Source organism: Gorilla gorilla, chromosome 16 (assembly GCF_029281585.2).
Source record: "Gorilla gorilla gorilla isolate KB3781 chromosome 16, NHGRI_mGorGor1-v2.1_pri, whole genome shotgun sequence".
NCBI classification, from domain to species: domain Eukaryota; kingdom Metazoa; phylum Chordata; class Mammalia; order Primates; family Hominidae; genus Gorilla; species Gorilla gorilla.
The window spans coordinates 88,537,913-88,554,967 of NC_073240.2; the positions used below are offsets into that span (position 1 = coordinate 88,537,913).

The 17,055-nt window shown below is 37.2% G+C and overlaps 1 long non-coding RNA gene across 2 annotated transcripts in view; it reads right to left on the reverse strand.

The window, feature by feature from the left end:
* Positions 1-9,932: 9,932 nt before the first annotated feature.
* LOC129526938 (uncharacterized) overlaps positions 9,933-17,055 on the reverse strand; it is a 373,113-nt gene continuing 365,990 nt past the window's right edge. The window contains exon 5 of one of the 2 annotated variants that reach the window (XR_008671753.2): positions 9,933-12,582. This is a non-coding gene — a long non-coding RNA (uncharacterized lncRNA). The remainder of the gene's footprint in view (positions 12,583-17,055) is intronic. The other variant, XR_010131205.1, reaches the window with a different exon arrangement.

Sequence of the window (17,055 nt, forward strand, 5' to 3'; positions counted from 1 at the left end):
CCTGGTCTCAGTGGTGGGGTAAAGAGAGGTCCACCTCTGGGGCGCTTTGTGGTAGTGTCTCAGTTCCTGCCAACGGCAGGATCATGGGGTTCTCAGTGGCTGAGGAGGGCAGCATTAGTGTATCAGAAGCACATTTCCAGCTACAGGGGAAGGAGAGGCTCAAAGGGTCAAGCTGTCTGGGATAAAATGACTTAAGGATGATCAGAATAGTGAAAACCTTACAGTAGTCTTCTGGATCTAAAACAAGGGGACAAGAGGCTTTAATAAGAGTTGCTTTGGTCTAACAACTTGGACTCCCTAAAATTATCGAAAGAGACAGAGCAAAAGTTACAATTCTGTATTTAAGCTATGCTTCAGAATTTCTCTTTCTATGACAGTATTCTGAATTGAGTGTTCACTTTATATCCTGGGCCCATCCTAGATACTGCAGCTCCTGAAAAGAAAGTAAAAGTCACATTTTTTTCTATCCCTGGTCCATCCGTTCATCTGGAGTTGCCCTCCCTATACGATATCCTCTGGGATCCAATTCCCACCTCATTGGTGACAGATATAATGAAGTCATTTCTTCTATATAGAGACCTTCTAGGTAAATAAAAATTACTAAGTTACTATTTAGAACAAATGAGTACAGAATAGTTATTTGTTCACCTGATGATTGTCCTCAGCCTCAGTTGAACTTGTTAGCTCTCCTTCCAAATTTCTGCTTTTCCTATATAGAAACATGTGTCACTGGTAAAAAGCAAGACATCATAATTAGTAAATAAGCCTGGTGAGGAGGATGCCTTGGGTGTGCTTCAAACCCTACTTGCCTCCTAACCCAATGCCCTTCAGCCTCCCAAGTCATCCATATAAATGTACTCTTTGAACAAAAACATTGTGCTTAACATGCCAACAGGACTTTGAGCACAACCTGTCATCCTCGTCCTTGTGGAGACTGCTTCCCCAAGCCTTTTCTCCATGGAAACTCTTGAACTATCATCAGCTGAGGCCTCAATGATTGGCTTCAATGCAAACTAATATATGTATGTGTGCATATGACAGCTGAATATAGACAGATTACATAGAAAGGTAAACAGATAAGTAGATACACAGATACACAGATACACAGATAGAAATAGATAGATAGATACATACATACATACATACATACATACATACATACAATTTGGCCAAAACAGTTCTTAAAGAGACAAATGCTGTCTTCTCCCTGGACCTCACATCTCACTATACCCCCAAACCAATCATACCATCATATCATCTAGTCTATTAAAATTATCATGATCTGTCCTGGCTCTTTAACTTTGCATCTGCTGTACCTCTGACAGTAGTATTTTAAAATATCGTTTAGTCATGGTTTTCTGTAGGGTCAGTAGTGTCCTATTATGGCATATCCCAATAGACCTTCTTGGAACATCTGCCCTATTGATTGGATAGCCTCTTGCCCTCCCACCTTGAAGGTGCTTGTGGCATAAGACTATACAAAGAAGTTCTGTTGACTAATAGAATACATGAAAATATGAAGTCAGTGTATTTGACATCAAGGCTGAATATATAGTACATTTTCTGATAGTAGGCAGCTTGGCATACAAGAGAAAATCTGAGTTTTACCTCTGGCTTTTCCACTTACTCTTTATGTGACCTTAAGCAAGCTACCTAATCCTTTCGAACCCCTTTGTCTTTATTTGTAAGTTGACGGATAATAATGGATACCTCATAAGGCTGCTGTGAAAAATAAGATAAAGGATAAAAAGTGTTGACCAAAATATCTATCACATTTTGGTTATACAGCAAGAGAACATTTCTTTCCTCTTAATTATGTGAATGCATTACTTCATTGAATGTAAAATATAGAAGAAAAGATGTGGAGGAAGGAAGGGGACTCTCTAATGCAAGATACTCTTCATATAAATTGCAGTTTCTAGTTTGCAGAAGTCTCCACCACTGATTGATCAAGAGTAGCATTTTACACTTTATTCCAATTGCCTATTGCTGCACCACAAATGATCCCAAAATTTAGTGATTTAAAGTAACAACATCATTTAATTTGCTAACAAATCCGTAATTTGGGCTAGGATCATTGGCACAACTCTACTCTGCTTTACCAAGCATCAACTGGAGTGGCTCAAAGACAGGGTCTATCATTTAGTGAAGGCTCATTCACTTGCATGTCTGGCAGTTGTTGCTGGTTATTGGCTGGGACCTCACCAGCCTTTCCATGTGGTCTCCTCTTCTCAACATGCAGCTGGGTTCCAAGGGTGAGTGTTTTAAAAGAGCCAGGTGGAAGCTGTATCATCTTTAAAGCTCAGCTTCAGAAATGATATAGTGGAACCTCCACCATAGTCACAGCTCCATTGAGATTTAAGGGTAGGCCATATAGACCTCATGTCTCAAATGTCACCCTGAAAGAAGAGCATGTGGCAGGGAATATATTGGTTTAACCATCTTTGGAAAGTACAATCTTCCATATTCTACAACTAGAAGTTGACTCTGTGAAGAAGCCTTATGGCTGTGTTCCTTTTGGGGGTCACTTTATGCTTTGTGCAGCAATCACATTGGGATGACTGCATACATTGGGTTATGATCTTCCTACTGCGGTAAAAGAGGTTTCCAAAATCTAGGAGATATTTCTTCAATCAAAACAAAATATCTTTTTGTTTATTTTACTATGAATATAACACATTCTTTTTAATGAAAAAAAGGAAGAAAGTAAAAGGGAAATGAAAGGAGAAGGAAGAAAGGAAAGAAGGGAGGAAGAAAGGAAGGAAGAAAGAAAGCAAGGAAAAAAATTGGAAGTACTTATCTATCAAATCTTCTAAACAGAATCATGTTGTACATAGTCCTGAAAAGTTTCTTTAAAAACTTTAATCTTTACATGACATAGTGGTTTACTTTACGAATGTATTAGAATTTATTTAACCAACTTCCCTTTGACGTATACCTCCATTGTGTGCAATTTCTTACTACTATAAAAATACAAGACAATGCTCTTTCTAATCCGACATATTCCTGAACACTTATCTTAGCATTTTCTTAAGCCTTAAATTAAATTGCCTATGCATTTTAAATTAGTTTTCTTTATAAAGGAAAGTGTAAGATTTCTGGCCCAATTGTGTCCTCAAGGACTCCCTTGGTAACACCCCCACTCCCCTAATTATTTCAAGTCTCACTTATTTCCAGCAGCCTTGGTAAAAATGACAACTTGTATTTTGTTGCTATGTATCTGTACATAAATTTATATGAATATGGTTATACATAAACCAATTTGTATAACTATGTCAGGCATGATACTAGTGTTTTATGCAAATTATTTTACTTCTTAAAACAACTGTATAAAGCAGGTATTAATATCTTTATCTTACTGATAATAAAACAGGCTCAGAGCAGTTCACTCTGAGTTTGAGCCTGACAGCAGAGTTTTAGCCTAACTCCCTTTCCATTATACAACACTGTATTCCCACTGAAATGTGTATAAAATATCAGGCAGAAACAAAGAGAAATAGTGTATTTATATACAAAGCAGTGAGTCTTTCATGGAACTCCTTATTACTCTCCTAAATTTTTGCAGTGGCTTTGAAAGAATGTATCACCCAATCAATTGTAGACTCTTCATGTCTGTTTTCTCTGACTGCTCAGCTTCAACGACATAGCAGATGTATCTGCCTGACCTTGGCCCTGTGTCTCACTCACTTTCTCCCACCTTCAACTCTGCATCTCTTCTTTTCCTCTTTGTTTCCATTACTGATTCTCTCATTTCCTCTTGCCCTCAGCAGTACGCCTTCCCAAAGCCAGACGTCTCTCTGCCTTTTATTCCTTTAACACATCCTGGGAGAGCTCATCCATTCTCATGGCTTTACACATCACTTCTATGCTAATGACTCCTAAACTGACATTTCCAGCCCCATCTTCAATCAAAGCAAACCCTCATTAATCACTGAGTTCCTGTTCCTTGTCTCTAGTTGCCCACTGGACACATGAATAGCAGGAATATCTTACTGTTACCACATCCTTAAAACCCAAAACATCATCTACTCACCAACCTGGAGTCTTCTCAACTCCTTTTCAAGTCAGTGGCACCATCCTTCCATTCTTTGGGTGACTCCTGCTGTCTCCCCCTTAATTCTGGAAATACACTATAAACGTGATGCTTCCTTTATTAATTTAATTGGTATTGTTATACAAAAGTAAAGGAAACATATTTGGTGCATGCTTCGAAATGTTTCTCTAATCTTTAGCCGAATTCACAAGATAAATACTGTTCAGCTTTTCCTCCTCTGAGGATGATGATGATGATAATGGCTAACATTTATTGGCCCCTTTTTATGAATGAGGCACGGTGTTTAGCACGTCACGTATGTTAGCACATATTGCATTCTACCAAACAGCCTGATGCGATCTCCATTAGGCAGACTGGGCATCTAATGCCAGATCACAGCAGCATGATTTGACTTCATCACCTTTGCTCTCCTCATGTATTAACCCCCTCTTTCACCTTTCCTTTAGCTTTTAATTTGTCGGCCAGCGTAGCTCCCTTTTCTCTTCCACACATTTAGTTTCTTCTTCTTCTTGTCATTACCAACATGGATCCCCTGACTTCCCAGGCTCGCTAGTCTCCTGAAAAGTTGCCTCTTCTGCTTGTCAAATGCCACCATACTGATGCGAGTCTTTGTCCTCTCCCCTGACCTCACAACCCTCCTGGCTTTGGCCTCTTTCTTCCATTGTCCCTTAGCTATAATCTATCCTGCATGCTGTTTACCAGACAAATTCTCCACGCACAGCCTGTTCGCCTGAGAGTCCACTTCTGCTGGGACATAACAAATGGCCACGTTTCTTAGCTTGCTCCCAAATCTACCCTCAAATATCATACCACTTGTTATGGAAATTTTTATTCTACGTACTTTTAATTTTTTTTAATCTGAAGCATTTAACGATCTATACATATGATACAATTTCATAGTACTTTATATGCATCATAAAAATGAGTGCATGTAAAAACTGGTGAAATCTGAATAATTTCTCTAGTTTAACTCATAGCTGATTGTACCAACGTCAGTTTCCTGGTTTTGATGATAATAATTAATAATAAACTACAGCTCTGAGAAATGTTCTCATTGAGTGAAGCTAGGTGAAGGGTATGTGGGAACTCATTATACTATTTCAGAAAGGTGTTAGGAGGCTTGTTTATTTCAAAATAAAAGTAAAAATACCCTAAGGCATTTTTATAGGAAGCTACATCCCAAGTTGTTATCATTGGGATGAACTGCAATGAAAGGAAGAGAAAAGCTTTTCCTTTTCACCCTACATAGTTCCGCAGTGTCTGAATATTTTGCCAAATAAATATATCCATGCAGAAGTTGTATACGCATAAGATAAACAGTCTCAGGAAAAAATCAAAAGCATTGTTAGTGTAAATGTTATGTTTGTTTTTCAAATTTCTAACTACTTATCTGCTTACTACAATTCAACATCATTTTGTATTATTCACAAATATGGTCCTTTTAGTCTGATCAGGTAGATCATCTTAAAATTCTAGAGCGCGTATCTTGTCCACCCCGTCTTTTGTTGCTTTCTCTGTTGACAGCTCTGTGGATTTAGCTATGTTCTCTAAGCAGATGACTTCCAAATATGTCTCCTCTGGCTCTCTTGCTTTTTTTTTTTTTTTTTTTTTTTTTTTTTTTTTTTTTTTTGAGATGGAGTCTCGCTCTGTTACCCAGGCTGGTGTGCAACTGTGTGATCTCAGCTCACTGTAACCTCCACCTACCAGGTTCAAGCAATTCCCCTGCCTTAGCCTCCTGAGTAGCTGGGATTACAGGCACGCACCACTACACCTAGCTAAATTTTGTATTTTTAGCTGAGACGGGGTTTCACCATGTTGCCTAGGCTGGTCTTGAACTCCTGATCTCAAGTGACCCACCTGCCTTGGCCTCCTGAAATGCTGTGATTACAGGCATGAGCCACCACGCCTGGCCCCCCTGGCTCCCTTATCTCCCAGAGCTCTATTCGTAAATTCCAACTGCTGCTGGCCTTTGCACGTAGATTTTTTTTTTTTTTTTTTGCTAGTATCTCAAACTTAGTTTGTTAAAAAATTGAGCTTCTCCTCCCTCCCATGCTATCTCTTCCCTCAGTGCTGTGCATATTCGTTAATGACACCATCATCTTTAGAATCAGTCTGACTCAAATCAAGTTAAAGTCATCTTTTGTTCTTTTCTCTCCTCCCTTTTTTCTCCCACCCTCTTAGCATCACTTTCCCTTTCTGCAGACTTGGATGTCCCTCTAGCATGGCACTTAATGTCATGCAAAATCTGACTCCACGTATTTTCTTAGGTGTCTTATTACTCAACACCACACTTTCTACATTTTCATAGAAATAAAATTCACGTCATTGTTCTCTTTTCCACCTCCCTACCCTTCATAAGTAGATAATAGTGTCCTGGAAGGAAAGGAGTTCTATCTTTCTTTTCTTATCTTTATATCACTTACCTGGCATTAGAGGCTCGATAGTCACTCAAAAACTATTTGTTGAAGTGAATTGATTTTCCTAATCAGATTCTAGTGATTTGAAAATAGGCTCTTAGGCATACAAAGACTTCTGAACACATAGTAGGAGCTTAATAAATATTCATTGATTGATTAAAATTTGTTAGCCAGGTTTCATTATCAGGCAAAATGAAATACAGAAAATAAACTCCCATCTCAGGCTAACTTCTCCTAGAAATAGAGATGAATGATTCCATTGAGTGATATAGATGAGTATCTGGTCTGGCATCCATAGAGAAGAGTAAATTAGATTTTTTAAATAGTTCCAGGGTTAATAATGTAAGATGTTATTAGTAACACAAGTAAGGAATCATTTTTAATGTAGTCTATGACCTTTATCTTGATATACTGGAATAAGAGATTTATGCACCAGAATGGGAAGAATTGCTCATTTTCAGCAAGGATTTGGAAACAAAGGGCAGAAGCTCAAATAGGGAACATTCAAGTTTGACTAAGAACCAACCTTGAGAATGCACTGCAATTTCCCAGGCCCCACACAAGGCCTCAGAAACGGAATCGGTCCAGAGGGAGATGGTAGTTAAGAGCAAGAAAGCTACTCTTTTCACATAAATACATAAGTCATAATCATCAATAATTTAAGAAGAATAAAGGAAATTCAAAAACAGCCTAGGTCAGTTTAATGAGATTTGGGGGAAAAAAATATGATCTCCTTTTAAAGTTTGCTTCAATACAATAGGGCCTCTTTAACACATCCTTCATTGGATTTAATGGAGGTGAAACAGATTTAACCAATCTTAACCCAGATTTATTCAATATTATGTAGATTTTATAAATTCACTGGAGGTTCAATACGAGTTACTGTGAACTTAGTAAATCTTCCCTGATTCTTATTTGCACTTTCTGTAATTTAATAAGGAGGCAGGTGTAACCAACACTAAGATTTAATAAATATTTAGAGTTTCATTGAAAAAAATAAACAATTCAAAGATGTATTCAATAGGCTTAAGACTTAACAAATATTGTCTCAACTCAGGGAAATACAAATTGAATAAAAATAGCCCTAATTGCTTGCTCTGAGACAAGTGTTCAATTTACCAATCATTTTTTATATATTTAATAAATAGATTATTAAATCAAGTGCAATGCTCATTAAAGATTATATCATTTGAAGGAACTCCTCTCAGCTATGATTTATTTACTTTCATGTCCCATTGATTAAATGTTCTTCAGATCTTAAAAGTCCACTTCAGGTTTAATAGGTATCAGGTCAAGTTAGAAAAGCATTTGGAACACATGAAAGCCAATCAGCAGGGAAATGATATGTACACTCTGTACTGTATGGGTGCCGTAAGTGGGAGGGATGTTGGAAAATCATGTATTTAAAATGCTACTTAAAAGCATTTCCAAGAGAAAATACTGTAATTCTCTAAGCTTCTCAAGTGCCTATAAGTGGGATGGATGGGACCAAAATGTATAACCCAAGGAAAGGGTGGTAAGCGGGATAAATTCTCTGGAGTGGTCCTAGGAATATGACTTTTGGTGGAACTGCCTAATAGCTAAAGTGCCTTCTTCAGAAGTTAATGTGAATTAGGGCTGTAACCGTATCTCCGGGGTTCCTATGACATGTTTTATTCTTTCATATATCAATCATGTCTCCAAGACATCTATAGAGTTACAACTTTGAAATTTGGAGTACATTCTTACTTGGTTAATTTCCACAGTGATGTAATATTATGATTCCAAGAATTGATGTCTGCTAGGGTTCAGTGCTTTTGTTGTGATTTGATAGATAAAGAACAGATTCTATGTGAAGCAATACCTTGAATACTGCACCCAAATTGTTACTCTATGTGTTTATGAAAAGAAGATAACATGGCATTTTATACTTAGTCATTAAGTCAAGAGTCCCTGGATACCATAGCAGCTAATTAGTGAGCTCAACACAAGCCTTTCATTTGCCCTTTTAATGCTAAAATAATAATACACTCACTCCATTTATTTAGCAGCTACTATACACTGTATGTACTGGACACTATTTCTTTTATTTATTGTAAATATTCCAAATGAAGTTCTACACATCTTCACATTATAGATTAATACACTAAGATTTTGAAATTAAATAAACTTGGCTCAATTCAAACAGCTAGTGAGTAGCAGAACCAATATTTGAAATCAAAATTATATCATTCCAAAGTATATGGATTTCTTTTACTATCTTACATTGCTCCTGTGGAATATCAGGACCATCAAATTTAATTAAAATCATAAATTGAGTGGCTTTTTTTTCCTGTCACAGTGCTGAGTAATAAAGATACAGAGATAAAAAAGCAGACCTGTTTTCAAGTAAATCACTGTCTGCTTGGGGAGAAAGTCAAGTAAAGAGAAAATTAGCAAGTCATAAGACAAATATTTTGATAGAGCAATTCACTGTGCCCAATAGAGGCGTTTAGTTGCACCATATGGGAAAAATTAACGAAGGTGTCTGAGACTACTAAGCTGTGTTTTGGGTAGTAAACACAAAAGAAGAAGAAGAATGGCATCTTGGGCAGAAAAAAGTTTATGTGCGAAGGCACAGTGATAGACCCATAATATTTTAAGTATCCATGAAGTCATCTACATGTCTCAGAAAATGCATGAAAGACCAGCAATACCATTTCCCAGTACTAAAGATGACTTATTCAGGTGCCAAGTCAAATGAATGAGGTAAGGATATTATTTTCAAACAATGGTGTTAGATTCTCAAATAAACAATATAATTATTGACCTGTAACTCATTCCAGGCACAAAAGTTAACTTGAGATGTTACAGAGTCTGAAATGGGAAAGCTGGAACCATGAAACTTCTAGAAGAAAATATAGGAAGTACCTTTTTAATCTTGGGTCAGACAAAAATAGACAAATAAAAATCACTAATCATAAAAGACACATAGGATAAGACTTCATCAAAATTAAAAAGATACACTCATTAAAAAGCACCATTAACAAAATAAACTGGCAAGTTACAGACAAGAAGAAAAGTTTTTCAATATATAATATTGGATAAATAAATTATATGCAGAATACATGATGTATTCCTATAAAGCAATAACAAAAAAAATCCAATTTTAAATGGGCAAAAGACTTAAACACATAATCACCAAAAAAAGGCATGAATAGACAAGAAGCTCAAGATAAGGCACTCAGTTATCAGGTAAATGCAAGTTTAAGCCATAATATAAAGCCATTTAATATTTTCCAATTGAGATAAATAAAAAGACTGATAATACCAAATGGTTTGGAGGTAATGAAGTAGCTAAACTTCTCACAAACTGCTTGTAGAGGCAGCCTTCAAAAACTCTGGCAATTTTAAAAATAAACTAAGCATAGATACAACCTATAAGCCAACAATTTGAATCCCAGCTATGTACGCAAGAGAAATAAAAACATCAATGCATGCAAGACTTAGGCAAGAAAGTTTATGGAAGCCTTATTCTTAACAGCCCCAAAAGGAAAACAACTATCAGGAGGTATTTGAATCAACAAATTGCAGCATATTCACACAATGAAATATTCATCAACAACAAAAATGAATGGCCTACTGATACATATGACAATATAAATAAATCTAAAAAATACCAGACACTAAAGAATACATACATACCATCAGAAGGAATTGCCTTTGTGGGGTCTGGGATGACACTGAATGAAAGGGGCATGAAGAATCTCTCTGGGAAGTTAGAACATTTCTATATCTTGTTTTAGGTAGCAGTTACATAGGTATAGGCAATAGGCAAAACTTACAAGCTTCAAACTAATACTGTATTTTTGAAAATTTTTGTATTGTATTTTTGTATTGTATTTTGTGTGGTATTTTTGAAAAAAAGACCTTATTCTGAAAAGGTCTTCAGAAGCCACAGTAAGAACCCTCCTAAAATATCTCCACTCAGTTGCAGTGAACAATTCAGGAGAACGAACAGGAAGGCCAATTTTAATTTCTTCATGCTGGAAGAGCATCATTACGACAAGTTTTCAAGTTGGAGTGTAAAATATGTTCTATCCCTTACTCAATTTTTTAGTCCATTGGATAGTGAAGCCATGCATTTTCCTCTCCTGAAATAACTGTTAGAAGTCAGAGATCAAAATTCTCTAATGTGAAAAATGCAGATGAAGATTTAGAAGGCTTGGACATTCAAGTTCCAAGTCAGCAATGGTACAGGCGACTTTGGGCAAGTCCATGAACCATCTGGAGCTCAGTTTTCCACTGTAGGTCATGTGTGTGTGAGGCAGGTGAGGGGAGGGGGAGTTGTACCACCTAGTGATGGACAAAGATTTGTGATGGCAATATAATGAGAGAGGGAAGTTCAAAGAGGAGAGTTTGAGCTTTCAAATGCCCTGAGAGACAGAAAGTATTTTCTTTTAATTCTAAGATACATTAAGGCACTACCTGGCTAAACAGCATTTTTGGGATGCCCTGAAATTAGTAACCTGGAATTAAACTTCCCAGTGAGGGCTGAATGTATGGGACTGAGATGCTAGAGGCTGAAATATCAGAAGACACCTCCCAGTGGGAAAGTCAAGAAAAATAAATAAATAAATAAAACTTCTAAATACCAAGAATAACATCGATAGCTGAACATTTAGAGTCAAGCCAACAGAGTTTGAAATACCCATGTGCATATTTAGTATGCATATACTACATATTAGTGATACACATAGGCATGCACACACTTTCTAAATATGAACACTATAGTCCTATGTTAAAAGTGTTTGAAAATTGGAGTCAGAATAGGACCAATTTAGTATACTAGATATTCATGGCTGTGTTTGACAGAATAGGTCACACATGTAGGAAAAGCTTCTTTAAAATAATGTGAAGGAATGATATTTTAAAGTACTAATTAGTGTGATTTGAATTTCACACCTATTAATAGTATTTTCCTGGGTCTTCATCATAAATAATTACTAGTATATATCTATTAAAAGATGGATTTCAATACTATCCCTTTGTATAACTTGTTTTAAGAACCTTTAAGTCTAAACACCATTTTACTTTGAGAATATTCTTCCCTGGAAAACTCAGTGTATTATTTTGGATGTATCATTAGTTTCCTCAACCAAAAATTTTTACCATTCTTTATTATGTATTGAGGGAAGTTTTTAAAGGCTATTACAAAACTGACTCACATTCCATCGGGTGTCACAAGTTTATGAAGATATTATCACCACACCAGGAAGTATTCATGATTTGTTTCAGAACATTGAATAAGGTACCATGTTCAAATACTGCTAAAGAAAGTGTAATACAAACGTTTATGTGCATGATGCTTAAACAAAGACCTGAAAATTATAGGCATGTAATTAGAATTTCTCAATAATTTGTCAGATGATAGGGCGGGAATTATTGCACTCATTTGACTGATAAGGAAACTGAGGCTCAGAGGTTTGGTAACTTCACCAATGAAACCCATGTACTAATAGGCATGATACAAACTTGACCTTGGTCTTCTGATTTAGATAAGGACTTTTCACAGCCCCAATGGCCTTTCTGACTTGCACTTTATTTTTAGAATTGTATATACTTTTTGCTATAAAAGCCACAGAGCTTATCTTCCACATGAAAAGTAACAATGACTCATGTCCTTGATTTCAAGCTGCTAACCTTTCGCAGGATAGGAAAAGGGACTTCAGAATTTAAGACAAAGAGACCTGGAGGGGAAAGTAGACTCAATACAAACAAGCCTAGTTATCCCTAGCTAATACTCTTTTAAAATAGATCAGCCAAAGGGAATTCTGGGGGAAAAAAGGAGAAACCATCACTCAAAGGAGATAATAATCTTAATTGAAATCAGAAAGCCTTCAGACCTCCTTGTGTATAAATGTATGTGCTGTAATAGAGAACATTTAAAAGCCCTACTGGATTTTTAACATTCTGGAAGTGTTTAATATTTTTTTTTCTTCTTTTTTCCTAATTGGAGGTGGATAGGGAGGAGGAAGTTCAGGAAAATCAGAATCCCTGAACCATTCTCTGCTTCCTGAAAGTTCTTTCTATGGTGCTCCACTGGGCTGTCTGGAATCCAGGATCTTGGGGAAATAACAACGATGTGGCACTCTAAAGGAAAAAAAGAAAATAAAGAAATAAGAACTTGGTATTCTTAAGGAAACATGCTGTAGTGACAGGTATCCATGGGTTCCCTTGGAGAGCGGAAATGAAGTTGGTTAAAATTCTGCATCTGAACACACTAAAGATAGAGACAGTCACATGAGAATGTGGAGCAGAGATTTTTCTGCTATAATTCAGCTCACAACATCTTTTGAATAAACAATTAAAATATACAAATATAATAGTGACATCCTATGATATTGTCATAGAAGAAATATATATTCTGTTTCTGTCCTTGGTTCCTGGCAGAAAATTCATAAAACCCTTGGAATTTCCCTATAGGGGTGAGAGGGGCATTTTTTGCTATGCATTATAAGCCCCAATCAACCACACCTGAGTTTATGCTAATGAGGTGACTCTTAGGGGATGGGACTGGTTGCTAGAGGAAACAACCATGTGACAAGAGGGTTGGAACTTTCAGCCCTAACCCCTGACCTCTGGGAAGGGGAAGACAGGCTGGAGATTAGCTTTAATCACCAATAGCCAATTATTTTTTTCTTTTTTTTTCTTTATTATTATTATACTTTAAGTTTTAGGGTACATGTGCACAATGTGCAGGTTAGTTACATATGTACACATGTGCCATGCTGGTGCGCTGCACCTACTAACACATCATCTGGCATTAGGTATATCTCCCAATGCTATCCCTCCCCCCTCCCCCCACCCCACAACAGTCCCCAGAGTGTGATGTTCCCCTTCCTGTGTCCATGTGTTCTCATTGTTCAATTCCCACCTATGAGTGAGAATATGCGGTGTTTGGTTTTTTGTTCTTGTGATAGTTTACTGAGAATGATGATTTCCAATTTCATCCATGTCCCTACAAAGGACATGAACTCATCATTTTTTATGGCTGCATAGTATTCCATGGTGTATATGTGCCACATTTTCTTAATCCAGTCTATCAGTGTTGGACATTGGGGTTGGTTCCAAGTCTTTGCTATTGTGAATAATGCCGCAATAAGCATACGTGTGCATGTGTCTTTATAGCAGCATGATTTATAGTCCTCTGGGTATATACCCAGTAATGGGATGGCTGGGTCAAATGGTATTTCTAGTTCTAGATCCCTGAGGCATCGCCACACTGACTTCCACAATGGTTGAACTAGTTTACAGTCCCACCAACAGTGTAAAAGTGTTCCTATTTCTCCACATCCTCTCCAGCACCTGTTGTTTCCTGACTTTTTAATGATTGCCATTCTAACTGCTGTGAGATGGTATCTCATTGTGGTTTTGATTTGCATTTCTCTGATGGCCAGTGATGGTGAGCATTTTTTCATGTGTTTTTTGGCTGCATAAATGTCTTCTTTGGAGAAGTGTCTGTTCATGTCCTTTGCCCACTTTTTGATGGGGTTGTTTGTTTTTTTCTTGTAAATTTGTTGGAGTTCATTGTAGATTCTGGATATTAGCCCTTTGTCAGATGAGTAGGTTGTGAAAATTTTCTCCCATTTTGTAGGTTGCCTGTTCACTCTGACAGTGGTTTCTTTTGCTGTGCAGAAGCTCTTTAGTTTAATTAGATCCCATTTGTCAATTCTGGCTTTTGTTGCCATTGCTTTTGGTGTTTTAGACATGAAGTCCTTGCCCATGCCTATGTCCTGAATGGTAATGCCTAGGTTTTCTTCTAGGGTTTTTATGGTTTTAGGTCTAATGTTTAAGTCTTTAATCCATCTTGAATTAATTTTTGTATAAGGTGTAAGGAAGGGATCCAGTTTCAGCTTTCTACATATGGTTAGCCAGTTTTCCCAGCACCATTTATTAAATAGGGAATCCTTTCCCCGTTGCTTGTTTTTCTCAGGTTTGTCAAAGATCAGATAGTTGTAGATATGCGGCGTTATTTCTGAGGGCTCTGTTCTGTTCCATTGATCTGTATCTCTGTTGTGGTACCAGTACCATGCTGTTTTGGTTACTGTAGCATTTTAGTATAGTTTGAAGTCAGGTAGTGTGATGCCTCCAGCTTTGTTCTTTTGACTTAGGATTGACTTGGTGATGCGGGCTCTTTTTTGGTTCCATATGAACTTTAAAGTAGTTTTTTCCAGTTCTGTGAAGAAAGTCATTGGTAGCTTGATGGGGATGGCATTGAATCTGTAAATTACCTTGGGCAGTATGGCCATTTTCATGACATTGATTCTTCCTGCTCATGAGCATGGAATGTTCTTCCATTTGTTGGTATCCTCTTTTATTTCCTTGAGCAGTGGTTTGTAGTTCTCCTTGAAGAGGTCCTTCACATCCCTTGTAAGTTGGATTCCTAGGTATTTTATTCTCTTTGAAGCAGTTGTGAATGGGATTTCACTCATGATTTGGCTCTCTGTCTGTTGTTTGTGTATAAGAATGCTTGTGATTTTTGTACGTTGATTTTGTATCCTGAGACTTTGCTGAAGTTGCTTATCAGCTTAAGTAGATTTTGGGCTGAGACAATGGCGTTTTCTAGATATACAATCATGTCATCTGCAAACAGGGACAATTTGACTTCCTCTTTTCCTAATTGAATACCCTCTATTTCCTTCTCCTGCCTAATTGCCCTGGCCAGAATTTCCAACACTATGTTGAACAGGAGTGGTGAGAGAGGGCATCCCTGTCTTGTGCCAGTTTTCAAAGGGAATGCTTCCAGCTTTTGCCCATTCAGTATGATATTGGCTGTGGGTTTGTCATAGATAGCTCTTATGATTTTGAGATACATCCCATCAATACCTAATTTATTGAGAGTTTTTAGCATGAAGGGTTGTTGAATTTTGTCAAAGGCCTTTTCTGCATCTATTGAGATAATCATGTGGTTTTTGTCTTTGGTTCTGTTTATATGCTGGATTACATTTATTGATTTGCGTATATTGAACCAGCCTTTCATCCCAGGGATGAAGCCCACTTAATCATGGTGGATAAGCTTTTTGATGTGCTGCTGGATTTGGTTTGCCAGTATTTTATTGAGGATTTTTGCATCAATGTTCATCAAGGATATTGGTCTAAAATTCTCATTTCTGGTTGTGTCTCTGCCAGGCTTTGGTATCAGGATGATGTTGGCCTCATAAAATTAGTTAGGGAGGATTCCCTTTTTCTCTATTGATTGGAATAGTTTCAGAAGGAATGGTACCAGTTCCTCCTTGTACCTCTGGTAGAATTCGGCTGTGAATCCATCTGGTCCTGGACTCTTTTTGGTTGGTAAGCTATTGATTATTGCCACAATTTCAGCTCCTGTTATTGGTCTATTCAGAGATTCAACTTCTTCCTGGTTTAGTCTTGGGAGAGTGTATGTGTCGAGGAATTTATCCATTTCTTCTAGATTTTCTAGTTTATTTGCGTAGAGGTGTTTGTGGTATTCTCTGATGGTAGTTTGTATTTCTGTGGGATCGGTGGTGATATCCCCTTTATCATTTTTTATTGCGTCTATTTGATTCTTCTCTCTTTTTTTCTTTATTAGTCTTGCTAGTAGTCTATCAATTTTGTTGATCCTTTCAAAAAACCAGTTCCTGGATTCATTAATTTTTTGAAGGGTTGTTTGTGTCTCTATTTCCTTCAGTTCTGCTCTGATCTTAGTTATTTCTTGCCTTCTGCTAGCTTTTGAATGTGTTTGCTCTTGCTTTTCTAGTTCTTTTAATTGTGATGTTAGGGTGTCAATTTTGGATCTTTCCTGCTTTGTCTTGTGGGTATTTAGTGCTATAAATTTCCCTCTACACACTGCTTTGAATGCATCCCAGAGATTCTAGTATGTTGTGTCTTTGTTCTCATTGGTTTCAAAGAACATCTTTATTTCTGCCTTCATTTCGTTATGTACCCAGTAGTCATTCAGGAGCAGGTTGTTCAGTTTCCATGTAGTTGAGCAGTTTTGAGTGAGATTCTTATTCCTGAGTTCTAGTTTGATTGCACTGTGGTCTGAGAGACAGTTTGTTATAATTTCTGTTCTTTTACATTTGCTGAGGACAGCTCTACTTCCAGTTATGTGGTCAATTTTGGAATAGGTGTGGTGTGGTGCTGAAAAAAATGTATATTCTGTTGATTTGGGGTGGAGAGTTCTGTAGATGTCTATTAGGTCTGCTTGGTGCAGAGCTGAGTTCAATTCCTGGGTATCCTTGTTGACTTTCTGTCTCGTTGATCTGTCTAATTTTGACAGTGGGGTGTTAAAGTCTCCCATTATTAATGTGTGGGAGTCTAAGTCTCTTTGTAGGTCACTCAGGACTTGCTTTATGAATCTGGGTGCTCCTGTATTGGGTGCTTATATATTTAGGATAGTTAGCTCTTCTTGTTGAATTGATCCCTTTACCATTATGTAATGGCCTTCTTTGTCTCTTTTGATCTTTGTTGGTTTAAAGTCTGTTTTATGAGAGACTAGGATTGCAACCCCTGCCTTTTTTTGTTTTCCATTTGCTTGGTAGATCTTCCTCCATCCTTTTATTTTGAGCCTATGTGTGTCTCTGCACGTGAGATGGGTTTCCT